Source organism: Melozone crissalis, unplaced genomic scaffold (assembly GCF_028551555.1).
Source record: "Melozone crissalis strain CALT ecotype California unplaced genomic scaffold, PUWL_Pcris_2 ptg000027l_1, whole genome shotgun sequence".
Taxonomy (NCBI): domain Eukaryota; kingdom Metazoa; phylum Chordata; class Aves; order Passeriformes; family Passerellidae; genus Melozone; species Melozone crissalis.
In genome coordinates this window covers 34640821-34668671 of record NW_026535805.1, presented here as the reverse complement: position 1 = coordinate 34668671, position 27851 = coordinate 34640821, and the positions used below count along the sequence as shown (strand labels likewise).

General features: G+C 42.3%; 1 protein-coding gene across 6 annotated transcripts in view; it reads left to right on the top strand.

Moving 5' to 3' along the window:
• Positions 1 to 27851, top strand: part of HIVEP2 (HIVEP zinc finger 2) — a 137033-nt gene that overhangs the window by 20955 nt on the left and 88227 nt on the right. For 5 of the 6 annotated variants that reach the window (XM_054279095.1, XM_054279094.1, XM_054279096.1 and 2 more), the window contains one exon: positions 11202 to 11309. The exons of the other annotated variant lie outside the window; for it this stretch is intronic. The gene's annotated coding sequence lies outside the window, so the exon portion shown is untranslated. The remainder of the gene's footprint in view (positions 1 to 11201; positions 11310 to 27851) is intronic. 6 annotated transcript variants of the gene reach the window in all.

Below are 27851 nucleotides of genomic sequence, written 5' to 3'. Positions count from 1 at the left end.
TCTGTGAGTGAGCAGAGTAGGGTAAGCATGGGGCTGCTGATGGAAGAAAGTAAATTGCCACGAGTGGCACTGATGCACGGACAAGGAGGGGGTGTATCTCTGTGCATGGGCAGGCAGTGAACTCTCACATCCTGGAGTCTTTGAATAGATCCTCAGATCTATTCAAAGACCCTCCAGGTCTTAAGGCTCTGCACAGAGGGATTTCTTGCCCTTCAAGTTGCTGTACACAGTTTCACTTCCCTTGCTTTTGTGTATCTTGTTCTTTCAAACGCTTAAGTGTTGTCAGGTTATCAAGTTGTTTCCATGTTGTGGCAAAACTTGAAACAATTACCAACCCAGTTTCGCCATTTTTGCCTGTTAAAAAAGGTGAAATTTAATTTACACTAATTATTTAACCAAATGAGATGCTCAGCATGAAAATGACCAGGTGCAAATTAAGATGAAATAAGTAAAGGAAAAAAATATGCTGTGCATTACATTTTTCATATTAAGCATTCTATTTGTATTTCATTACCAGTCCATCTGCAGGAAGACTTTTCTTAGCAGATTGAAGCATTTAAAAAAAAACTCGAACAAATTTACAGTAAGTCTGATACAAATAAAGAATAGATTAAGATGGGAGAGTTTTAAACAAATCTTCTCATTATTGCAGATTTATTTTAACTCTGGCTGTACTGTGTACCTTGTACTGTGTCTGGAGCCATGCAAAGGCCACCCTTTTTCCACATTGTGTTGCTGCAAAACAACCTCTGCAGAGCTGCTGTGTGTGTAAATTTGGAGCCTAGTAACACTGTATAAAATTTGTATAATATGTAGCCTAAGTGGGTGTGTGGTCTTAGCTCCTTGTCACAGGAATGGATTTGAGGGCGGTAGCCTGGTTCTTGTGCTTGTTGCAGTCCTGCTGCCCTTCAGCCAGTCCCTCATGAACCTGCCACTGCTTTGGGAGAGGCAGATCACAAGTCAGGATGGTTTCCCTGTTTGTGGGGATGAGAAGCAAAAGCTCTTGTTCAGTTGTAGCCAAGGCTGGCTGTGGGATTGTGTTGATTACACCATCAGTCTCACCAAGGCGAGTTCAACACCCTAGTGGTGTTGCCATGGTGCATGTTTCTTTGGAAGCACCAATACAACACCCTTCTCTATTGTAGAGAACAGGTTTCACCCTGCATAAGTATGTGCTGTCCTTCTTTACCTTGGCAGGCCCTGGTTTTGAACCTTCCCAGACTTTGGAGATGTCTGTCGCAAGGTTTACTTCAAGAGTGGAATTGTTTTTTTGAGTGCATCATGCAAGATTTGGTTTATCTGCATGGACCATGCTTCCTTGTGCAGTTGCTTTCCACAGTGCAGTGCTTGTAGATTAAAATCCTTTCTGTTGTGCTTGTGCCAGTTCAATTCCTCCTGCAGCAAGTCTGTTTTCCTGGCATACTGCATGCAGTAAGGTGCCTGACTGCAATAGTGAGAAAGAAATCTTTTTGTTTCTGCTGACATGTCATTCTTGCAGATTCAAAATGGTAATGACAGTTTTTTTATAACCATTTTGCAAAGAAACTCGGAAAACTAGAATAACACTCACAGCTTCAATGTATACTTTATCCCATCTGAAAAACTGCTTTAAATGCATGTGTTTGCACTTGGAATTTGAATGCTTTGCATCAAAACTAGAAATGACATCATCATACGCATGGAGTAGACCTTTGAGTTTATGGTGGTGGCCTGTGTTACTGTCTGTGACGTGTGACCACAGGAGCTCAGCAGTACACAGCTGACTTGTCAAGGAAGCGTACCTCTGCCCAAGGAAGTATGGTCTAGTGACTAGCACTGGGTGGGGACTCGGCACCCACAGCTGGTTCTGCTGCACAGCTCATGAGTTTGGGGCAAGATTCACACCACCTTGCACTGATTTTCATGTGAGTTATATTCATCAGTATGAGTGAGGCACAGCAGTGCCACTGTTGTGCAGTGTTCTCTTCATGTGAGTTCCATTCCTTATCTTACAGAGATGTCCTGTAGACAGATGCCATTGATCCATAGGGAGCCAGTAAGGGGTTTTGTGCTAAAACTGACTGTGGGGTTTTTCCTTAATTTTTATTTTTGTTTGTGTCTGTGTTTAAGTGACCATTCTCAGAGTGACCAATACTTGTGCCATTTACTATGGGCACGTCTGCTCATACTATTTATGATATTAAACATAGAACTCATTGCAAAAGTCAGGCTACATGTGGCTTTGGAGTCCAGTTCCATCTCCTTTACTTAAGAGGAAAAATAGCCTAACCAAGGTGCAGTCAGCAGCCAAAGCATGAGAGAAATGCAGCACAAATATCTGCCAGATGAATCTGGTGTTTCATTAGCAAAGCCCCTAAGAGAAACTTCAATTTCAGACAGATTCCTAAGCTGTAGTGAAATCACTGGGTCCTACACATTCTCCTGAAGTTAAGTATATGGTTATATACTTTGTGAATAGGAATGGCTTATTGAGCTGGAGCCAGCATGGGGAATTTTGGGACTCCTGCTGTTCTGCTTACAGTATTTTGCGGGAGAATTTAAGGGTGCAGAATGACACCAACTGGATTCACAGAACAATCTGCTCCTGTTCCCGTGAACTCCAAATTATTTTCCTTCTCACATGCAAAGTTGTATCAAGAGCTGCATTTAAAAACCCATCTGTTGTCCATATTATATCAATATGAAGAAAAATTTTAGACTTCTAAAATATTCTGTTATGTGTTCCATCCTGCTGTCATTTGTCTTTCAACTACAAGCCATTTCTTGTAGTTGCATTTAAATCTTTTCCCTTACACCAGCACATGAAACTCTGAGTTACTAAACTGCAGAGATGGAAGCAGGATGCTACAAACTGGTAGTGGAAGGAAATGACTGCTTTCAGAATAGGATGCTTTTGATAGCCTAAAATAAATAAATAAATAAATAAATAAATAAAATATTTGCTTTCTTATCAAGTGTGGGAATGAGTAATAAATTACTTCAAAAGTTGTTTCATGATATTTTTCATTACACAGTATATTTGAAGTATCATCAACATCTAGATGTGTTTTGATATAATTAATGACACAAATATGTATAACAGAATATAGCCTTTTAAATTATTTTTTTTTAGTTTTTACAGCAAAATAAGATTATCATTTCAGTGCTGCTGGTTATAATTTTATAATTTACCTGCTGCTGATCCTTCTTTCCTGTGTTGCAATGGCAGTATCATGAATGTAACTATTGGCAGGCACTGCTTTTTGAGAGGACAGCATGAAGTTCATCAGTGGTGTTTATTTTGATTTTGTTGTTACATTTTGCTGAAACAGCCAATTGTGATAGAACAAGAGAGACAATATTGTATTATTGCTGGTTTGGAATTTTGTCTTTGCAACTGTAATGAGTACTCAGGGGTGTGTGTATGCATATTTTCTTCTGTAACAACTACCAGGCTTTTCTCTCACCATTTTAAAGCAGTATCTTCTCACTGAGGGCTTCAGGATTTTTCAAATGCTGGCACTGTGTCCTCCCTAGAAAACTCCATGGGAGATACTTGGGCGGTGGGAGCTTTGTAGGCTTTTCCTAGTGGGGTACAGAGCACAGATACAAACTGTCCATCTCACCATGCTTGGGTAGCTGGGCCAGTGTACTCCAGTGTGTGAATTTGCTTCCTTTCCCACTTTGACTTTAGCCATATGGGTGCACCTGTAGTTGTGAGCTTCACCTTTTGACACTGTTTAGTGTCTCAGTACATCTGTTTTATCTACAAGTTCTGCACTCTGACTCAGCATGGAAGATTTTTCCCTTTACATGAATGCTGCCCATCTCTCTCCTGTCTAAGCTTAAGTTATAATTGGAAGGACCTCCTGGCAACTGAGTAATTTTGAGACTGCTACCTCTTTGTTGAATGCCTTTAGAGAAATTATTAAGAGGAAGCAGATAGACACAGGCGTGACATCACACACAGTTTGTGATTGCGGGGTTTTTTTACATAGGAAACAAGGTTACAAAAGAGATGTTGGGAGGAAGGTTGAATTAATTCCTTTGAGAATACTTTCTGGATAGGAAGCTGTGTGAAAATGGTAAAATGTTGGAATTGTGTCATGTAAGTGATTTTTTTATTATCATGACTCTTATTGTCTGTGTGGTAATATCTAAAGTCTTCCATGAAGATGTAGCCTTCCTTGTCTTTACATCTTCAAACTCACTGAATTTACAGTATAAGTACCTGACAGATGAGGAGAGGAAAAAAATGTTATCACAGGGATCAAAGATGGAGACAGATTGTGAGATGCCCTCCATGGTCAGATAAGAAATCTCTGGTGGCTAAGAGCTCAGTCTGTTTCTCAAGTCCTATGATTTGGTGGCACTCCTGGCACCATACATCACTTAGCATCACAGAGGTAAATCTGTGTCCCTTTGTGCACTGTGTTAAACCATGTTAAACCTTCAGCAACCCTTTTTCCCCTGAAGCTTTTGACATATCTAGTTTATTACATGTATCTTTGCATTGCAATTCAGTCCTAAACTTGTTTTATTCTTAAGTTTAAAGGTCCCGTCTGACATAGAGTACATTGATTTTGTGGATGAGTTATGGAATAATGTCAGATGCCACTATTTAAAAAAATGTTACTGCCTTGCAAAAGTGAATGTCGTGTTTTCTTTGTTTAGTAACATATTCAAAACACTTGAAAGGAAGTTTTGGAATAAGGAGATTTCTACCCTGGGGGATTAGTATCCTGTGCTTTCGTTAGGTCATGTCAGGCCATTGTTTTGCTTTTCTTATCATAAAGATCTTGTGTCTTTATTTGTGCTCAGCTGTGGACTTGAGTTTCCTGGAAGAGAGTGAAATAATTAAGAAATATTACTACAAAATCATATGTTCTCTGTAGCTATGTTTGTTTAGTTGAAGGGAGTTCTGATGTGTAGCTATGTAGAGCAATAGGTCGTGTAGATACTTCCCAGTAATAAGTGGTATCTTGTATCTGTGGTTCTCATTGTAGCTGAAAAGAAATAGGATTCTTCCATGTGAAAAAACCAGAGAAATTCAGGGCCACCTGTCAAATAGGTAGTGAAACTGGGTTTTCACCCGTGTCTGCTAGCTGAGAGCCTCAGTGACTTTTTCTCTACTGCGGGATGACACAGTGGCAGGGTATGGGAAAGGGCGTGTTTAGTTTATTGCTGTGGATGCAGGCACTGGGGAGGATGGCTGGGCACACAGGGTGGTTTATCAGCTGCAGTCATTAAAGTAGGGTGATTAATGTGGTGCCAGAAGGGCATGCAGTGTGTTGTGCTTGCACTCAAAATCTGTGAGCTGCCACACAAGGTCACACAGCCTAAATACACTCCTGGTGAGAGGAGTCACGGGAGGAAGAAGGGCACTGCCAGCCTAAATTAAGATCTCATATTGCTGTGCACTTTTGTCAGAGGATGGCAGAACACCTCCTTAATGACTTGCTAATGGGATGGATGAAGCTTGCTTGGTAAGTCTGGCTTGGTTCTGGTGTGACAGAGCTGAGATATTAGTACAAGTGATGTGAGCAATAGCTTTCCTGGTCACACCCTGGGATGCATGTGCCTGCTTTGACAATAAGCAGAATTTCTAGCACTGACAGTGAGATGCCTATCTCCAGAACTAAATTTATCAATACAACGAGGCATGAGAAGGCAAGGCTTGTTACGTCCTGTATTCATGGAACTTTTCCTTTGAAATGTGTTGTTCTATTTCCTCCAAGTGTTCCTTGGGGAAACAATTTGGATTTAGTATGCATTTTACCATTGATTCTTAATTTGTCACTACGTGCAGCTACATTTTTGCCGTAGTTTGTGTTTGCTTTTATTTGCTGTCAAACACCACTGCCCTGTTTGCAGGCTGCACTGTGATGTGCAGGTTCCAGTATATGTGGAGAAGTCCTGGAAGAGCAGAGCAGGGGTGCTGTGGGTGAAAAACACATAAAACACACACCAGCAGCTGACAGATGTGTCAGCCTGCCTGGTGAGCAGAGACACTGCCCCCTGCCCAGACCTCGTTCTTCCAAGCAGGGACCAACCTGCTCTCTTATAAACAAAAATAAATAAATTGCACCTAGAGTATCGTAGTCTTTCCAGGGAGCAGCTCTGACTGAGAGAAACTGGAGAAAAAGCTCCTAGCAGAGGTTATACACCCAGGTTCTCTTCTTTATGTAAGTGGCAACAGCAGAAGGAGGATGAAGCTGCACAGCCATATGAATAAACGTGCAGAATCTGAAACTTGCACTTCTGGCTCGTCTATCACATACCATCCTTTTATAGTGTGAGATGAAATGTCCAGCACCAAGTTTCAGCTGCCCTCAGCAGACATGCCATTACCTTCCATCTCAGTGCACGGCCGTAATCTCATCCTGAAAAATAAGATTTTACCTTCCACTTACCCTTCTGGAGACAGCTTGTCAGAGCAACATGGTACTGCAAACTTATCCTGCTTAATGTCAGCTAATTAAATTCGGTTTTGAATATAGTACTAAGCCAATTTAATTCTGTCTTTCAGAGCCTGCAGAGACAGTTGTGACTTTCAGACGGGTTTCTGCTCTGAATAGTGATCAAATCTCTTTGTGCCTTTCTAGACTGACTCTGTCTGTCTTTTTCTGCGTGTCTCTCACCAATGCTTGGGATGTTATATCTCAGTGGGATATGGGGTGGAATGGGGTGTTTTCATATCCCCAGCATCTTCTGTCTCATTTGTCAGCATTCTCTGTTTAATGACTTTTGATCTCTGAAATGAGTTTCATTACTGTGGCTGGAATAGAAATAGGAATTACTGTGAAATTCTCCTGGTGTTAGATCTTGATTTTAGAGGTTGTTTTTCAAAAGTGTTGATCTTTGGAGGGATGGGCATTGGAGTGACCTTCTAACTCTGAGCTCATATACCCGCCTCTGGATGATCATTCACATCACAGTCCAAGTCACAGTCCAAGTGCAACAGCCTCCAGTAATGTTTACTGTCTGTCACTCTCAATATATTTTGTGATCACAAACATTCATGAAAATAAGGGGCAGAATTTAAAAAAATAAAAAAAAGATTAGTCTAAAAGAGAGAAAGGTCAAAGCAAGTCATAGAGTGACAAAGTGACAAAGAATAATGTACTTGATTAATTAAGTAGTGCTGTGGAATATATCATGTCAGTCTAACAAGTATTTTTTAATTTTAGAGGCTTTCTCTGCAGGTTATCAAAAAAAGGCAAAGAAAAAGTAATTTATCTGGAGATTTTCATGCTTTATTTTCTGTACAGCTCTGGCATGCCCCTCACTCCTTTTGTGCAGCTTCGTGCCAGGGACTGCTTCCAATTTCCGCTTTCTGAATTCCCCAGTGCTGTTGGGCAGCAGATTGCTGTGCATCACTGTGGAACCCCCTTGTGCAGTTTACCCCCTGTCTGCAGCTGCATCTCCTTTCTCTCACTCTCTTCCTGCTTGCCCTCCCACTTGTTGACGTGACCTGTTTGTGTTCAGACAGACGTTACACAGGCAGAGCTGAGTATCAGCAGTGGAATTCCCGGCTGTGGAGAAACCACTGCTCCTGTTTTCCTCCCTGAGTGCAGCTGCTATGTGTGTGGAGACGTGGACTGGGGGAAAGCCTGTGTCATTGTCAAGCACTCTTCTGTATGGAGAGGAAGGCTTCAGTCTGCATGGATGTCAGTCTGATGTATTTCACTTTCACTCCACCCATCCATCCATCCATCCATCCATCCATCCATCCATCCATCCATCCATTTTTTTGCGTTTCATACTAAAGCACACAAGTGCTGTTGTGTCTGTAATGTGGCTTCTGATGGCAGAGAGAACAAAATACCAGCTTTCTCACCTTTACTGAAATCATGCTGAAGTTGTAAAACAGAAAACAGGTGCCAGGAAAGTAATACTTGAGTCTTAGAGTTACTGAGAGGAAAGGACAGAAATTTTGTTTTCAGATCATTAATTGCATATTTTCATTTAACTTCAAACCTTATTTTTCTGGAAGGCTATTAAGAGGTTTTTTTTTTTTAATTAGAAGCTTTAGTTTTTAATTAAATTAATAATAAAATATATTTTATTATATGTATCTGGAAAGTTTTTGAGGCTTGATACCTCCTGACCTGGGTTTAGTAAAGAGTTTGATGCTTGTATATATTCAATCTAAGCATTTGGTTTAGCTGCTTTGTCTATTTCTTAAGTCCTCATTCATTCTTCAAATTAGCATGGGGAGAAAGAATTGCTAAAAACCTGGTAAGTCCTAGAGCACAACAGTGGTTTTATAGGGCCTTTCAAATACCTGTGGTGGTTAGGCCTCTGTAGCTCTGTTAGTGTGACTTTGCTGTGTGTATTGATATAAATATTTATAATACAAAAGATTGCATATTTGCTTCTTTGGTGATGTACTTTTTTGTAACAAAGGAGTAACTTTGGGGTGATGGAGTAACTTATCTGTAGTTTAGCATGTATAAATGCAATTTTAGGATAGTCCTAAGACATGTAGACTCAACTTTAAGAAGTGATGGCACACGTCTGGAATTAAGTTGGAAGCAAAAATTTAATTACAGCTTCCATTAGTTTTTCAAACTGTACCTTATATTGCATTTCCTTAAAACATTGCTTGTGAAAATGAAGGTTTTAATTGATAGCACTAGAGATTATCACTGTCTAGATACAGAAAATAAACAGTTTGGACAAGAACTGTATTCATTTTCTTACCAGTTTCTCTTTCTGTAGAGACTATATTGATTTGTATGTTTAGTTCCCAGTCTTTCTCCCACTGAGATTTTAAGCACTGGGTCCCCAGTGGATTTCTGTCAACACTATTTCCATAATTGCTAGAACCACGTACTTAAATACCTCCCATATAATTTCCATTTCATTTCACAATGGATTGCATGCTTCTGCTTCACCTAGAAAGACTTTGCTTTTGCCTTAAAGAAGCTCTTCTAGGACTTGCAATTTTTAGGTGAATTTTTGGGACTTTGGTGTTTGTTTCTCACCACAGGTAAGGAATTAGGAGGCCTCTGACAGAAAGACCTTTGTAAAAAATCTTGAAAGTTGTCAGGATCATGAGTAATTACATCAGTTCTTAGCTGTTGCTCATTGGTGCCTCTGGCTCCACTAAAAGTGGTTTGTTTTGAGCAGTTTTGGCTTTCTTCTACAGGATCTCTGAGATTCCTCCTCTCTCAACTATGAGCAGAGAGACAGCAGGCTCTGAAAGGAGGCATAACTGGTGGCCTTGAAAATCTAGACCTGGCCAAGGAAGAGAATAAAGACTCAGTGAAGAAATCTGAGCAAAAGGGAATCAAATGGAGAATTACAAACTGATTTCCTACAAGACACTGAAGAGCAGGAAACCAAGGGTAGCTGGTGACAGCTACCAACTTGAGTTAGGTTTGAACTGATTCACTGGAGATGGCAGACTGCATTTCACTTGGTTCCATGTGTGCTGAATATTTCTGTTCATGATGTAGCTATCTGGTGATAATTCTTTTCAATTCTTGTGGTGATTTAGAACTTTAAAATGAAAGCATTCGTGAGAGTTTTCATTTTCTAACACTGCTGTTAACAGACATAAAGAAAAAGGAAGAAAAATGTTTAAATTATTTGCCTGAAAAATCCTGGTAGTTTGCAAGGTAAATGATTAGATGCAGTCATTAGGCGCAGATTATTAAATTACTCCAAATAAATCTGCAAGCAGAAGAAGAATGTGTTGCATGTCTTACTGTGTTTTTCTGTTGAAGGCAGTTGGCTGTGTTTATCCTTCTGTGGGGGGTATGTCACGAATAATTCCTCTGGGAAGGAAGATTGTTTTTAAGGCTTCAACAGGTTGAGAAATTTTGCTTTTGTCAGTGAAGGAGAGTTATTGGGAAAGCAAATTTCAGCAGTTCCATAGAACAGATCTATCTGAGACGCAGCTAGATCTCTGCACCGTCTGCCAGCCAGCGCTGCCTCAGGGCAGTCTCTGCTGCCCCGTTTTCCTCACTGCTCTGGGTCCAGGCTGTGGCTCTGCAGCTCACCTCAGTGTCTGGCATTTAAGTGTGCCTGTGCCCACAAATAGGTGCACCACTCTGTTTTTGTTAATACTGTTTCAGAACAGGTGAACTTTAGATATTGCATTGTAGCATCATACCCATGGGCAGTATACTGCCCATCACCTGTAATTTTTTGTTGATGTTTTGGACCCATGGATTATGTTCTTTGCAGCTTAGTCTTTACATGGTTTTACACGTGTTATTGAAAACCAAATGCAGAATATAGGAGACACTGACTTGCTTAAGTGGCAGCAAATGAAGGTGTATATGATTCTAGTGAACTGTGAGGTGTTGAGGCTGCTCACTGACGTGTAATAAAGGCAAGAGCCAAGCCACTTTGGGGGCATGAAAACTCAAAGAAGCATTAGAGTAATTTGTAAACTATAAACTATTCCTAAAATCTAAATTCTTGAAAATTCTTTGTTATTTACCAGGCTTTCTTCTTGAAAACCACTTACTCTAGGATGAGATGCAGCTTGTAGAGTAGAAGAAAGATCAACTTCTGTTTGGGGAGGCTTGATTAAAAAATTGGGTTGTTTGTTTGTTTGTGTCTTGTCATTGCAGATAGCACTGCTAATGCAAGCTCATTTTCCATCTCTGCATTGGTTGCCTTCCAAAATATTTAAAAACAGACTCATCCATCGGGTGGTTTTTAGTTATCAAATGATTATAAATAAGGTGGTTGTAGTGACCAATGGGAAGTACATGCTTTCTTAAGATCCCTTGATCTCAAGAAAACAGTTTACAAGAGAGCTCCAGGGTTGTGTCTACTTCCAAACCATCAGTTTACAATGTTAGGGGAAAAAAAAAAGAGAAGATAAAGCCAAACTGGCAATGCACTGGTGTACTGGTGAAAGGAGTTACATGCTTTTCAAGGACCTGACAAATGGGAAATTTGAAGTTCTGTATCTGTCCACCAGACAGTAACAGCTTCTGCTTTAATGTTGAAAACTAGTTTTCTATGCTTTGATAGTATGCCTAAAATATGGTCTGGAGCAGTGGGCCAAAACAGTTTGGCTACAGCAGGGCACTTTTGCTTGCCCCTGTGAATGGTAAAATGTTTTCTGTGAGCCTGGAAAAAGCACAGAGCCTGTTAATGCACAGGATGAATGTGTGAAATGCACAAATGCATTGGCAGAGCTTGCTGTAAACCCGTGAATATGATGAACTTAGTATCTGGATTTGTTATACTTTCAGGTGGGACCTCTTCTGACATGTGATCTACCCTGAGCTACTTTGACTCCTACGATGATGACAATGTTATCACTGCCACATCTCTGGGAACCAGTTATTCACAAGTACACGGTATGTGAACGTCTGCATCTTACATTAACCATTGCTTGTTGGAACAGCACAGAAACAAAAACAAGAAGGTGCTAAAAGTCATTGAAGTGAATGTTAAGCCACATGTACAACCAGTTACATGGAGCTGTTCCAGCAGATGTTTATCTGCTTGGCCTGGCCTGTATGCAGAATAATGAAGAGTTTCAGCTTGAACATGTATTTATTCACAGATATTGGTAGAAGCATTCTACCAATGTTTGCTTTGGACGAGATTATACTGGTACAGTGAGGATATGTAGATATACAGATGATTATTCTCCCTCTCAAGACGGAGGCAGTGGTAGCAGTAGCATGAAGGGTTCAGTACCTTACCTGTATTGTTCTGTACTTTAACTGTATTGCTGCACTTACAGCAGTACTTTTTGTTTGCATTTAGGAAAGGTCTTTAATTGCTTTCTTTCTTCGTTCCACTTTCAATTTCTGGTCAGTCTAAATTAGATTAATTTCACACACCAGTGAGTCCCTAAAGAAGTGTAAATTAACTCCATTTTACCAAACTCAACCAGATGATGGCAGTTATTCCCTTGATGTTCGTCTTTACATCACCCACTATCTTTGACCAAGATTTCAATAGGAAGTAAATTCATATTTGAGCCTGTTTTTCTCAGCATGTATAAGGAAATGGAGGCTGAGATCCACATCTGGTGAAGGGAGGCTATTCAATTTATGGCCTACAAGGCAAGAATTCTGAGGTCACTGATAGCCGGCATGTTTTTCTATTCTGAGTTGATATTTTTAACACACACCCAGATCCTGTAAGACTATGGCAAAATGGTTTTACGAGAGTGATTACATTGTTGTTTTAGGTTCTAAAGCAGTTCAGAGCACACCACATAGCTAGCATGGAGCATCTGACTTATGGCCCCAATGCAACTTCCATCGAAGCTGGATGAAAAAATTTCTTCATGCTGATGGGAGTGGAATAGCACTGCATTTAACACTTTCTGTTAAAGTAATGTTCCCTGCTTGGATTTTTTTTTTTACTTCTTAGCCATTTCTTAGAGATTAAATATTAAAGATACAAATGTAAAACAGAATTACAAGGAAATGGATAGACAAAATAATGATAACTCAATTAGCGAAATGCTTGTTACATGTGATAAGGAGAGATGACTGTTTGCTCTAAAAGTATATATCTGGGTTTTAATGCACTGTATTCTTATGTGCAATTTTGAAGACACTGTCAAAATATGGATGATCCACTGCTACAGCAGTGATGCGAGAGCAGGAAAGCAAGACAGAAGTTTTACAGGGAGCAGGAAGAGAAAGATCATTCTTCATTGATCAATGCAGTGTGTTTTGGGAAAGCAGTTCACACCTTTGGCAGCCTGTGTGTTGGTTGGTGAAGGTTTCCACATCTGGCTGGACAGTTCAAAGAGAAGCTCTCAGAGGTGACATCTACCATGGAAGTGGGAGAGCATTGCACCTCTTCTGCTGGCAGGGCTTCTAGCATGGCTCTTGAGCCACGCTCAGTAGTCTCTGCTGGCCAAACACCATTAACATGACCCTTTGCAGACACTGTATTTGTTCAGATGTCTCTTCTGTTGTCCATACCTAAGCACCTTTTCAGGAGGGACACAGGAGTAAGAATTTCTATTGCTTATGTTTCTTGTGAGTTGATTCATTTTCAAACATTCAGAAGAATTTATTGGTATGTGTTTTTGTAAAGAAGTTGTTTTGGTGTGTGTTTAAGAATTAGTAAAGGAAAGTTGGTTTGAAGAAAATGATTTTCATGTCCTGCAGGGGCAGAGGTCTGGAAAGGACCCAGCAGGCCAGCTGGTTGCTTTCCTGCCATCACAGGTATCTCATCATGAAAAGCATGAATGCGTCTCGGTTGACATTTTCACTTTTCTGGTGGAATGTGGCTTTTTTGGGCCCCTCTCGGAGCACCAAGGGCAGGCGGTGGGGAGAGGCGGCTGTCGGAGCGGTGGCTGCTCGCGGATCTCCGTGTTCCCCAGCACAAGGGGCGAGCAGCCATCTCACAGCTGTGCTTTTAATGAGCTGTAGGGCAAGGGAGACTGTGTCTCACACCTCGTGAAGCTGCTGGTACACGGCAATAACCTTCACAGATTTGCCATCTACACACATCAAAATGAAATTTCCTTTGACCGGTGAACACAGGAGTCAGAAGGAAGTGAAGGTTTTCATGTTTATTTTTCCTTTTGGCTGTTATTTTGGTTCTCCTCTTTTGCCAGTTCTCATATAGCATTGCAAACATTTCAGGAAGCTAATCTGCAGGAGCACAGCTCATAAAAGATTGACCTGCCAGAGGAGGAGGCTCTGCTTGTTACAGAAAAGCTTCTGAGACAGTGACAGCTGAAAAGATTACACACTTCCACAGGAAATTAAATTTGATGTAATATAGTGAAAGAATGACAAAATGGAAAGGGTATATATAACATATTTGTGATTATTAAGCAGTAGAAAAATGAAAACTTGAGATCCAATAAAGTGTATGTAATTTAGATACGGATAGAAAATTCCCAATAGTTTTTTTAAACTTTGGCCCTCCACTTTGATTTGCCTTCTCTCAGCTTTGTTATTCAATGTGGAAAATCATTAACTTCTTAGAATCACAGAACAACTTCAGTTGGAAAGGACTTTTAAAGACCATCTAGTTCCAGCACCCCTGCCATGGGCAGGGACATTTCCACTAGACCAGGTTGCTCAGAGCACCATCCAGTCTGGCCTGGAACACTTCCAGGGTTGGGACACTCACAGCTGCTTTGGGCAACTAGCTCCAGTGTCTTGTAAAATTATGTTAACTTTTAGGCACATTAGATTATAAAACATTTAAATCAAGTTTCAGAGCAATCCCATGGCATCCAGGTAGATTGCATTCTTCAGCAGAAGGTGCATATGTGACACCAGACTGGGAGAGGCAAGAGCTTCCTTCTTTGCTTTGTCCTTTTCTCTTGTGAATGTGAAGTGCCAGCAGAGGGGGAAGCTTTTCTTCCCTGTCTGCCCATGCTTATTGCTGAATAGTGCCATGGTGCTCCATGGTCTGTGGAAGTCCTAGCTCTGTGCCAGCTACCACCTGTGGAGTGGCAGGTGCCACTGGGGCTGTTCAGGTGACATTTGTGATGGGTACTGAGGTCCTTGCTGCTAACCCAAGGCACAGGGCAGATGATGTATCTCCTTTTCCTATCTTCCTTGGGGTCAGTGGAGGTGCCACAGTGAGCCTGACTCTGTCCTGGCCAGGTGCTTCACAGCAACACATAGGTTTTCTTTCAGAGGGAATGGTAATACCCTTAATAATTTTACACCTTAATATTTTTTCCTTTAAGATCTGATTACCTTCAGTTGGAAAGAATCAGCAGAACTCTGCCAGGTTTAACTTTATTAACCATCATAAATCCTTTCCTTTTTGACTCTAATCAGTCTCTGGAGCCCTTTTAATTCTCTTGACATTGCGCTGGCCTTTCATCACAGCTCAATATACATTTTCCTGTAGCTAGGAAAGCGATGGCGAGAGCCTTACGTAGGCTCGCGGTAATGGGCGCAGCGATGGGGACGTGTGACTGTCAGACTGTGCTGAGGATGGAAGGAGGAGAGGGAGCTCATGCTGCCAGCACAGCTCTGCCTCTCAGGGGGGCAGAAGGGGGTACCCAAAAACACAGGCACTCACAGGGTCTCGTGTGCACCACTAGCACCTGGGCTTGGGGAATCAGCTGCCTTGACAGACAGACACACAGACACAGCAGTGCTTTTGTGCCTTATTTTGGCAAGTGGGCGCCAGGAGCCAAGCCTGCCTCAGAAAGCCCCTCTGTGAGCAGCCCCCAGCCCGTGTCCCTGGGGCAGTGAGTGGCCAGCAGCCCGGCACGCTGGCCCAGCCACCGGGAATGGGGGAGCAGGGAGCGGCGCAGGGACCGGTCAAACCTGCGCGGGTGGAGGTGGTGCGTGAATGGGGCTTTTCTGAGCTGGGGACAATGCTAAAAGGAAGGAGTGTTACCAGGTGGTCGAGGGGCAGGCACCAAAGCAACAAATGGTGCCTTCATAAAGTCCCTACCTGGGTTATTGCCTCTCTGTCCAGCCTGGGCACAAAATCCTTCGGAAACCAAGAGGGGAATTCCCCGGTCGGTAGTCTGTCTGTCTCTCTGCTGTCCAGGAATTCATGGGAAGAAGAAGGCATCCCAAGAATCTGCCCCAGTGTGCAGGGACAGTAAATTCGCTCTTGTTTTTCCATATACACAAGTCAGCAAGTTTCTTCAGCAAATGCCTTAATTTTAAGCTTAATACTATGCAAATATTTAACTTGGGACAAAAAAAGCCTCAAGCTGGCTTTAGACCATGGACTGGCTTCCAGTTGTTTCTGCAGGTACAGATCCAATGTTTACATACATGAATGGCTATTTGTTTGTTTGTTTATTTATTTACTATGGTAATCTTTTTTATAATGAACTTGGATATTTTTGTACTCTGCTTTTGCTTTCAGCATAAAAATCTATGTATTTGCAATTCGTGTACAGGCATTTTCAGAAGCGTTGGCAAAAGACTCAGATCTGCTGAAGATAATCAATGTAGGCTAAATCTTTAGGATGACACAGAATTTTACTGACTTTGTTTTTTTTCTAACTGAAGTGCCCAAAGCTTTGTTCGCCACTGATATCCCACCAGCCTAGGTTGTTAAAGAAAGGTATTGAAAAAATTCATCCCTACTGCAGGATCTAATTTGTTTATTCAGACAAAAGAATATTCGAGAGCATCAAGAGCATTAGCAACACATAGGTTTATTAGGTTTAAAAAGTCTACTTAAATGCCACCTTGAAAGGTAATACTTTTCTGTATCCACGTATATTTCATATATTTATGCTTTCTGCAGCCCCTGACTCGGCTGCTGCAGACCTGACAGCAGCCTCCTATTAAAGAGGGAAAGACCCCAGTCTTGTGGCCCTTCTCTAATGTGCTCAGCGTGTGAGCTGTTGAGTTCATGAAGACGAGAATAGCTGTGTCAAATGTGTTTCATTTGCATGTGGCAAGATAGAAAAAGCAAACTCTGTGTGAAGACGAGCAGGCAAGAGAGACATTGAATGCCTTAAATACGAAGGGAGTTAATGCTATGCAGTGATTTTGCTTCTGTTATAGGAAGTGTAAGAACAGTATGCTTCCAAAGCATAAATACAGCATAAGTACATCTCCATCCAAACTGCAAAGGTTTCAGTTCCATGGCAACACGGAGGGCCCGACTGTGCTGAAGGTGGATGCATTAATGCATTCTGAGTGAGGGGCTGGGATTGAGCTGGGCAAAAATAAAATGCACCTGAATTTTTCCCCTTAACTTATTTTTATATAAAGTAGAGCCTTTGTTCTTAGAAAATCAAAGTTACATGAATACACCTGCTCCCCCCACTCCCCCCAGTTCTCTCTGATTCTTCTTTGCATATATTTTTCTCGGGCAAAAAGCAAATGAAGAAGCTGGGTTTTCTGAGGGTTTTTTATAAGACTGTAAGTGCAGCAGCACTTGAATGTTGAAAGAAAGTGATATAAATCCCAGAGATGGTTGTATATCCCTAGAGAAAAAGACTTGGAATGGGGGTGGAGGGACATATTGTTTCCAAGACGTACTGCTTTACAGAGCAGAGTGAAGCAGTGGGTGGTTTTTGTTTGTTTGGTGGATTTTTTTTTATTACTATTATTTTCCTTGATCCTTTTGATCTGCCCTCTTTCTGCCTTTCTCTGCATCTACTTCCAGTTTCCCCTACCTCCCCTGGCTGAGGAGCAGGAAACAAGACTTAGCTCTGTTTCCTGACATCCAAAGAAATATAAAAGTACAAAGAAATGGTGCATTTTGTTTTCCCAGCTGACTTGGATTCACAGACCTGCACTAGAAAGGCACCTGATTCCAGAGAGGGTCAGGAGTCACCCTCCAGAACAACTGGGCAATTGTCCAGGGAATAACTGAGAGCTGATCATTACGTGAATTTTGTTTGATCTGCTTGGTTGACTGCAGGAATGTGGGATGGGAGATTGTGATAAATTGATTTTTCTCAGAGTGAAGAACTACCTCAGGCTGATCCTGCCAGCTGTGCTGAAGGGTGGATGAATTGCAGATTTGCAAGGTTTAAAGTCAGACTGGGCAGTAGGAGAACGTCCAGATGTTGATATTTGTGAGGCTAACAGCAGTGCTAATCTGGCATGGTAAAGCTGACAGAAGTGGCAAGTTAAACTGGATTTACAGCTGCTCTGTATTGCTAAAACAGGCAAAGCAGCCTGAACATACCAGTGCTTGTAGCCTAGAGATTTCAGCAAGGTTTCTGTGTCTGACTGGGGGATGAATATAGCTCTGCAGCTGGAAGTTGCTGTGCAAGAAGGAAGCAGTTGACCAACTTCCAACTGTGCTTATACTGTTCAAGAGGAGAGGAGGGATAAAATTAATCTCTCTTTTAATCTGTATTCTTTTCTTCCTTTTTTAAAATTTGGTTTGGGGTTTTTGTTTGTTGCTAAATAGCAGCAGGAATATATTTTTTCTTAAAAACAAGTCTTGCTTCCATTGCAGTGGGAACCTTGAGTTTGAGATTCTGCTTGGAGGAAATTTCACCCTCTTCAGGAGACCAGTGCAATGTGGGTAAATCTTTTCTAAGGGAATAAATAGCACTGAAGTGATCCTGTCTCAGCATTCCACAAAGGGGTGGATTTCACCCTCCAGGCAGTAGAGCTGCAAAGTAAGAAGGTGTCATTTAAAAATGTTCTCTTTCTTAGGGAGAGCAGTGCTGGTAAGACCAGGTCCCTTGCTAGTGCTGCACTTGACATCCTCACAATTTTGCTGTTGTTGTTGTGGCTTCTGATTTCTGCACAGCCCCCCAAAACAAGGAAGCAGATGTAGCTCATTAAATACTGGCATATGCCTCCCAAATTGTGTTGCACCTTCATTTTCCTGAGTTTTGACAAAGGAACTGTGTAAGCAATGAAGAGGAGGAATCACTCCAGTCAACAATGTAGCAAGAGAGCCCAAGGATTCCTTTGTGGGTGTCCCTACCTGATCCAACCCTGCAAACAGCCCAGCTGCTGTTGGTCAGCACCTTCCCAGGGGCGTGCCTCAGTCGGCTTGGCAGGAAGGATGAGGAGAAAGCACCAAGAGGAGCATCAAAGGAAGAAGAAAAGGAGGAGAGAAATCAAGGATGGGAAGAGAAAGGAAACAGAGCAAAGGCAGAAGGGTGATCAGAGAAGAAACAGGGCTGGGAAGAGAGCAGCAAAGGAAAGAGATGCTCCTCTGGTGCCTATGAGGGAAAAGCTGTTTTTCAGGTGATTTGTAGACAAAACCAAACCAAACAAAAAACAGAGCAAGAAAATTAAAATACTCAAAGTGGAAGGAGGTACCAGAGGGAGGAGAATTCAGATTGACATGAAGAGGAAAAAATACATAAAATAGATAGATGAATTTCATAGCATGGTCCAGCCTATTTTAAATAGTAGTTGCTAAATTTGTAGCACCAAGAGCTTGTGACCTTCTTCTTGTGGAGGTTTTGGGGGCTGGTGAGGAGCAGTAGGGCCATACTGGGAGGCTGCTGCAGGCAACAGAATGGGTGGTTGGAGACAGATCTTTTCTGTGCACCATGTCTGGAAGCCTAAAGCCAGTATGAATATCCCCAAGGAAAATTTCTCATCCTGCATCTGAAGACTCACAGTCATAAAAATGTGCCTGCTTCTCTCTGAAGGTATCTGAGGATGGGCTGTTGCCATGCAGGCAAGGGTAAGGGCTCCCTCTAGATCCCTCTTCCAGTTGTTCAGGCTATCTAGGCTACCAGAAATAAAGAGCTGAATGGAAATTTTCGTTCTGGCTGTTCCAAAGAAGCTTCTGAATGAATTCTGCATCAAATAATGAATGTCTTCTTTCCTCCTCCTCTCCACCTACCTTGTTCCTAAACATTAACATTTCATGTCAGTTGAGCTAAGTTCGGTGTCAGACTCAGAGGATCCTGCTGAAAAATACACCCCTGTTTTGTGGCAAGCCAGGGAAGATGAGAGGCTTGTGGTGTTTTTCCTTCTCAAGCTCTGCTCTGCTGGGAAAAACAGCTAAGGCTGTGTGAAGCTGTCTTCTTCCCACTCTCCTAAACTTCGCTCCTAAAATTGCTGCTCTCTCAACAGCTTTGCTGCTTCTCTGAGTGGCTTGGCCCACTTAGTGCCATTGCTTGCCAGGGGATGTTTTCTGGGATTGTGGTGACTTCCATCTTGATAGGAGGCTGAAGAAGATTGCTCTGGAAAAACTCATTGGCATCGCTAGCTGTGTCATTTGAAAATGATTACTTAAGCACAAAAGGGAAGAAAGAGATCAGAAATTAGGAGGTTTAAACCCTATCCAAAGCTCCAAACCATTTCTGCCATTTAGGCTTCTTCTTTTCTAAAGACTTAGGTGATATTTGCTTTATATTTTTACACTTTTCTTGAGAACCACCAAGGTGAGAAACATCCTCTCTCTGAAATAGGTTGTTTTGTGGGCAGTGGTAGCAGTGTGTGCCAGGCTGAGGCTCAAACCCTGGCTGAGCACCACAGTGGCCATGCAGCACCTGAGGACTGAGCTTGGGGCATCAGTCTGGAATTCCTCCTCAGAGCCAGCTACCAGTTTTCTCCAGACTTTTTGGAATGTCACTGCTGAAATGCAAGAAGATAACAGATGTCTGCAGAGGTGGGGAAATGTTCATTCAAAACAGTGGGTTTGTTGTACAGGAAGTGGAATAGTTCTCTGGGCACTCATTTCTGAGATACTCTGCAGTATGTGGTAGTATTTAATGTTAAAAGCATGGGGAGACCTGGAGACCCTAATTATTTTTCCTATTATAGAGAAATCAAGTGGTGAAAGGCACAAGAAGGAGATGTTGGTGAAAACAGACCTTTTGACAGTGAGTGCTGTCTTGCTGCTTCTGGTGGAGCGAGTGGGGATGTTCCTGTATCTCACTGTAGTGATGCAGAGATGTGCTGATACTTGCTTATTTGGATCAGGGCTGAAAAGCAGAGACAAAAGAATTGCATGTGGCTTTGGAGTGCTGTAATACACCTGAAATCAAAGCCGGTGTGATGTGGAAATTATGATGGCTGATGTTTGTGTAACCCCAAATCTCTCAACCTGTACCTGAATTAACTTCTCAGTTGTTAAAAGAACACCATCCATCCCACAGATGCCATGTGAACAGGACAACCATTTACACACAACAGGAGGGGTTTTTTCCCCTTCTCCCACCTTGTTGTCCAGTCTAGCAAATTAGGAATCAAATTTAACCCCCAGTGTTTGTTTCAGGCCCTCTGAGTCTGTAATTCTTTGCCAGCAGCAAAACAATTATTTTTGATAGGCACGCTAGTTGTTTTTTAATTTGTTTATAATCAGTTTTCTAGGAGGTTGCTTTGATGTGGGAGGAACTGAATTCTTTGGGTGCAAATATTTGCTCTTGGCTCTCTTAGTCATTAAAAGATGCTTTCCACATTAAGGTGCCTTTACTTTTAAGGGCAAATGTCAAGCGTCTTCTGATACCAGAAACATGAAATGTGTGGCTGCCTAAAGAGGAACAATTTGTTGAGCTGCATTATATGAGGGAAGGAGGGACCAAGACCAGCCCAAGACTTCTCCATCTTCCTGGGGAGAGGCCAAACAACCCCTGGGCCCCTCTGGCTGCCCACACCAGCCCCACAACCTGAGACCCCACAGGGGCTGGTTTCAGCTACTGACCTACATCCCTGCTGAAATGGCTTCATGCTAAAAGATGTCACTGTTCTTTTCCAAAAAGAACGTGTCTCTTTTTTCTTGGGCTTTTTTCTTTTAAATAAATTCCCTTGCCACCTTTTTGTATTTTCCAACTGCAGCTCTTTTAAGGCTCCCTGCCTCTGCAGTTTTTGCTTTTGTATAGGTTATTTTTGGAAACTGGGGAACCAGGAGGAGGGAGGAAATTTAGGGGAGTTAACTGCGGTAGAAGAAGAAAGCTCCTTCCCTTGGTGTGCTCTTTCTTCCCTGTCCTTTCTTCTCATAACCTCTGTGTCCGACTCCCGTTGGATTGCTCATTCCAGGGCAAGCCGAAGCTGACCCTCTTTGTGCCCAGCCAGCAGCTCCTTCCCACGCGGTGCTGCTCTGCAAGCTGTGCTCGCTGCTTCCTCCCTGCACTGGCTGCTGCTTCTCTGCTGCTTTTCTGGGTCAGCCAGCTGGCCAAAAAGTGGGTAGGTGGTCGAGCAGAGTTTTGGGAGCTGTGAAACACTGGAGGCACTTGGGAAGGTATGTGCCTTGGGGTAAAGTGTATGCAGAGAGGAATGTGCTCCCTTCGTTGTTTCCTCAGGGGAGCAGCCCCATCAAGGTGGTTGGCTTTTCCTTGAAATGCCAGTGGGTTTTTTTATGAGTGTCACATGCTGGCTGCCAAAATTTGCAAGAAAAAACCCAAATTCTCTGAAAGACTGGGGAAATAGCAACTGAAACCTGAACCAACAGAGAGACCAGGAGCTCACCTTTTGGATCTGGTGCGTGGGGCAGGCAGTGGTGAGCGCAGACTCCCCCCCAGAACGCCTGAACTCTTCTGAACAGGAACAATAAATTCACCACAAAAATGTATGGGGAAATTTTCTCTGAAGGAGCAACCAAGGACTCTTTTTCCTGTCTAGGTTTTCTAAAATTACTAATGCATAGAAAGTCATTGACCATGCAGTAAGTCAGGCTGCCCTTTTGCTGAGACAGTATTTGGATAATTGAGATGCCTGCGATTACCCAGGAAAACTTGCTGATGTTTACACTGCTGTCAGGTATTGAAGTCACACCATAATATTTGTTGTGGTATCTTGAAATAGGTTTTAAAATAGATTGACATCACAGCACAAAGTGAGAATTTTCCTAATTTTTTCTATGGTTATAGCAGTGTAGCACAGTAAATGTTAAACATTAAAAGCAGGGTTTATGAGTTTATGATTAGAGGACATTGGTAGAGAAGGCAGTAACTTGAGTTTGATAGGAGTATGGTAGAAATCAAAGTAGGGGATGGTGATAGACTCAGAGCATTAGCATGTTGACTTAAAGGGATGGATTTGGGTCAGCATCATACTAAAAGTTGGTATTGAGGAAGACTTTCACCCTAAATAAATAAATTTAAAAAAATATGATTCTGTACCAGAAGCTGCACAACTGATGCAAAAAGCCAGCAAATGTGAATAGAATGAAATAAAAGAAAATGAAATATTGTCTTAAAATACATGGAAATGGAGGAAGTTTTACTATCATGCTATTGCAGAGATCAATTAAGCTGTGCAGAATAGTTATGCAAAATGTTAGCTGTAGGGAAGTAGCCATTTTCCATAGATTCTAGGAACGAGTACTGGCATGCTGCCGACAGTGATTTATTTTCACCCAGCCCTGGTGCTTGTGTCTGGCACTCAATGAAATCTTCCAGGGTAAATTATTTATTTAATTGGGAATGGCCACAGTTGCACTGAGAAACTGGCAGCACAGCAGCAGGAAGTCTGTTAGAGATTGCATCAAACTTCTTACAGATAGGCTGCTTATATATGCTTTCATTAATTAATATAATAAATAATTGCATGTTGGCATTTTTGTTAATTAGCAACAGTTCCTAGTCTGACTGTGGTGAGTGACTTCTATGTGTTGTAGAAATCTAATTTCTTGATTAAATAACCCAGAGGCTTGTGTAGCAAGCTAAGACATCAGATTGTTGCTTAGCTGAACTTTTGAACTTTTCACAGGAAAAGGAGATGTCAGTGAGAGAAGAGTCATATTAATCAGTGCGTGAGCTGGAGTAACCCAAAAACTCTCATTTCAGTAGGCATTCCCATAAGAGCAAGGAGAGATGCCTCCCCTCTTCTTATGCCAAGTTGGCAAGATAATGTTTTTTTTATAGTTTAACATATTCCAGAGATGAGAGATAAGCGCTGGTGGCTTGAGGGAGTCCAGGAGGAGAGGAATTTGGGTATAACTAACAAGCGAAACTGTCTTTTGAGGAGAAATCCCTGAAGAGTCTCTATGAGATGTCATACTTTTTTTCTGTGTTGTTTAAGAAATATAAAAGATGAAGCAATGTAATTTGGTAATTGTACTTTTTTTAATAAATCAGATTTTTAAGAATGCTTTATGAGTTTGATCCTTGCGTTCTTTCCTTGATGAGCAATATGAAAAAACCTCGCAAGAAGAAAAGAAACCATCTCTTTTAGAGGAAACTACTCACGGATTTAATCTGTACAATTTACCACAAAGGGAAAAAAATGGACAAAGGTTTTGAAAAATATCACAAATGGGCATTTCTGAAACATCAGGCATACTTGGGTTTCAACAGGCCCAGTAAGCAAATCAATGCAGAGCTCAGTGCACCTCTGGGGTGAGCTCCCCTTTTGGCAGGCACTGGTGGCAGGGACCAGCCAGGGGGCTGCAGCCAAGCTGAGTCTCCCTCCTTTGCATAGAGTGGTTTGAACATTCCCCTTTCTTCCCCCTACAGTTCCTTCAGGGCCCTGCTGGCTCTCTGGTGGTCCCTGCTGGATTGTCTGCATCAGTGTCTGAAGTGCCTCTTAACTCTGAGAGGTCAGCTTTTCCTTTCCTTGGCCTGGATTCTCCAGTGCTGCCAAAGCTGGAAGTGAGTGGGCAGGTGGCTGGAGATCAAGGAAAGGTTTCCCACTGTCCTGGCTGTGGTTTCATGTCCCAGAGGGGCTGCTCCTGCTACCTGCCCTCTGCAGCCCACACTGGGCTGGTTTGGGCAGCTGGGCAGGCAGTGAGCTGTTGGATAGCCAGGGATTTCTGATGGGTGAGCCTTGGATTGGCTCCCCATGGGCACAGGCAAGCTCTAGAGCTGGCAGGAGCACACAGCTGGCATTGAGAGGAAGAAGCCAAGTGGCATCTTCCCCTCTTGGATGGCAGCTTACCACTGCACTGACCTCACTGAAGCATGAAACTTCATCCTCAAGGGCAGGTCAGCTCCTGTGCATGCGAGGTCGTTAACACTTAAATACGATCTTAGGTTATCACAGTGCTCAGGGATGGAGAAAGTGAAGACAGTGGAGTCTGTATGCTACCCTTTCCCACTCCCCAGTTTTGGTGATATCCCTAGTCACTCTCTCTGTGTTTCCCTTTCCAGATGGGGTTAGAAATGGATATACAGTCTGAATTAATTTTTTACTGGCAGTACCTGTGGATGAAGATTGTTTTACTGATTAGCAATCAAACATCAAACTGAAATAAATGTAATTTCAGAATAGTCTCTTTGCAGTCACTGTCTTTATTTTTGCATTACAGTATCTCCGAGGTACTCCTAATTCTGTGCACTGGAATTACAGAATCACAGAATGGTTTGGGGTGAAAGGGACCTTTAAAGATTGCCTAGTCCCAACCCCCCTGCCATGGGCTTTAACCCTTCCAGGGATGGAGCATCCACATCTCCTCTGGGAAACCTATTCCTGTGCTTCACCATCCTCACAATAAAGATTTCTTCTTTATATCTAATCTAAACCTACCCTCTTTCAGTTCAAAAGTGTTGCCCCTTGTCTTATCATCTCAGGCCCTGGTAAGAAGTCCTCTCTTTTAGGTCCCCTGTAGGTACTGGAAGGCTGCTGTAAGGTCTCCCCAGAGCTTGTTCATCAGGCTGAATAACCCCAAGTCTCACAGCCTGGCTTCACAGGAGAGGTGCTCCAGCTCTTTAATCATCTTTGGGGCCCTTTCTGGATCCACTCCTACAGGTCTGTGTTTGACTTGTTGTCACCAGAGCTGCATATGCTATCCAGGTGGGGTCTCACAGGAGCCCAGTAAAGGGACAGAATTATGTCCTTTGACCTGCTGGCCACACTGCTTTTGATGCAGCTCAGGGTGCAGTTGCCTTTCTGTGCTGCAAGTGCACATTGCTGAGTCCTATCTAATTTTTCATCTAACCACGTATTGGGTTTGTGTAGCAAGGTTTTAGTAGCAGGGAACTACAGCTGTGGCTTCTGTGAGAAGCTGCCAGAAGCTTCCCCTGGGTTTAATGGAGCCAATGCCAGCAGGCTCCTAGATGGATGTGCCTCTGGCCAAGGCTGGGCCCATCAGCAACAGAGGTGACACCTCTGGAATAATAGATATAAGAAGGAAAAAAAAAAAGTTGCTGCACAACAACAATTGCATCCAGAGAAGAGCAGGGTAAGAACATGTGAGAGCAACAGCCCTGCAGACACCAAGGCCTGTGAGGAAGGAGGGGCAGGAGGTGCTCCAGGTGCCTGAGCTCAGATTCTTAGGGTGCAGACCATGGTGAGGCAGCTGTGTCCCTCCATCCCATGAGGTTCCACTGTGGATCAGATACCCGCCTACAGGCCATGGAGGACCCCACACTGGAGCGTGGGGATACCTGAAAGAGGCTGTGACCCCATGGGAAGCTTGTGCTCCCTCTCATTAGAGGGACCCCACATTGGAGCAGGGAAATGAGTGTGAAGAGTCCTCCCCCTGAGGAGGAAGGAGAGGCAGTGAACACAGCCTCATTCCCCATTTCCCTGCACTACTGGCAGAGAGGAGGTAGAGGAAGTCTGGAGTGAATTTAAGCTTGGCAAGAAGGGAAGGGTGAGGGGAAATTTTTTTTAAGGTTTGTTTTATTTCTCATTATTCTACTCTGGGGTTTTTTTGACAAGAAATTAGACTTCTTTGCCCACATCGAGTCTATTTTGTCTGTAATGGTAAGTGGTGAGTGATCTCCTCCATCCTTATCTCTTTTGTTGTGGTTTTTCTCCTCTGTCCATTTGAGGAAGGGACTGACAGAGCAGCTGTGGTGGGCTCCTAGTGTCCTGTCAAGTCAACCCACCACACAGTGCCTCCAAGTCCTCCACAGGGCTGCTCTCAAACCATTCATTCCCTGTCTGTCCCGATACTGGGGGTTGCCCCAACCCATGTGCAGGTTCCGGCCGTGTTGAGTTTAATGAGGTTCACACTGGCCCACTTCTCAAGCCTATCAAGGTCCCTGGAGATGGCATCCCTTCCACCAAGCGTACCAATTGCACCGCTGAGCTTGGTGTCCCCTGCCAGCTTGCGAAGGGTGTACTCAATTCCACTATGTCATTAATTAAGACATTGCACAGAATTAGTCCCAGTAAGGTTCCACGAGGAGCAGATCCATTTGGACATTGAAAGGTTGACTGCAACTCTCTGGGTATGGCCATCCAGCCAGTTCCCTTCCTATTGAATGGTCCAGCCATCAAATCCTTATCTCCCCAATGCAGAGACACAGAGATGTTGAGTGAGACTGTATCAGAGACCTTAAAGAAGGCAAGACAATGACATCAGTTTCTCTTTCCTTATCCACCAGTGCAGTCAGTGTAGGATAATATATAGAATAAATCTGTTACGTTTTGATGATTGACGTTATTTGGTCCCTTCAACTCAACTGGCTTACATACCATGTGAACAAACCAGAGACTAGTGTTGTTTTTCATCACCATATTCTAGAAATACTTTAAAGGAATTTTGGTAAAGACCAGATCTTAAAATATTTTTAGTTATTATCTTGGAATAGGGTTGTACACAGACAAGGCTATTGCTATCAAATGCTAGTTTCTTATTTCAAGAAAACCCGGTTTCAGGTGCTCAGGCAATAGCTTTCTTTAGTTTTGTGGTTTGATTTACTTTAGAACTTTGGTATAAACTCTGTAATTTGCTGTTAAATATGCTACCAATGTTTCTAGCTTAGATTATATCAAAGGTAGTGTTAATTTGAAATTTAACTTCAAGTGTACTTATTTCCCCAATAAAAATATTGGGGTTTTTAAATTCATCTTAGATTTCTTCAGGGGTGCTTGAATGCAAGGAGAGCTTCCAAATAAATAAAAATCAATATGTAGTCTCAGAAACCTGTGCTTCTATAATATTTTAATTTTTTTTCCAATTATAATATTACAATATTACCTGTTTTACCAATGCTAGCAGTGAGAGAAAGGCCCTAAGACATTGATGGGCAGACAGACTGAGAATAGCATGAACTATATTTATGTTTCTGACATCAGTGTCCTGGTTTATCTAATGTTGTATGATATAGTGATGAAATGTACCATACTATACCATCCTCAGTGAGCCAATATTTTCTAATACTGCCCCTTGTTTCAAAAATCATAGAAATTTCAAATAAAAAATTGCTAATGTGAGATGTTCTCTTACTGTCTTTGGAAAAATCATAATCTCTTTACTTTTCATAAACAATATTCCTACACTACATTAATGTATATTCAGAACTGGATGCTCCTGGGCCAGTAAGGTATAATTCATCAGCTTCCCACTTCAAACACAGCATTTTTAAAGCTATCATGAAGTTTTGTGGTAATAGGACATCTCTAAACTCTTTAAGACTTAATTAAATGGGAATACTTAGTTACCACTGTAACCATGATTCCTGTTCTGTCCTTCACCTGTTTTCATTATATACATTTTCTCTGTATTGAAAAGTGACACATTTTTACTACTGAAAAAGCAAAAGCTGCTCCTGCCAGATCTTAATTTTTCCACCATAACTCCTTCTATCCCAGAGATACCACCTTCGCTTCAAGGGTTTGCTGTGTTCTTTTATGTTTCAAGACATCAGGCTTTTGAAA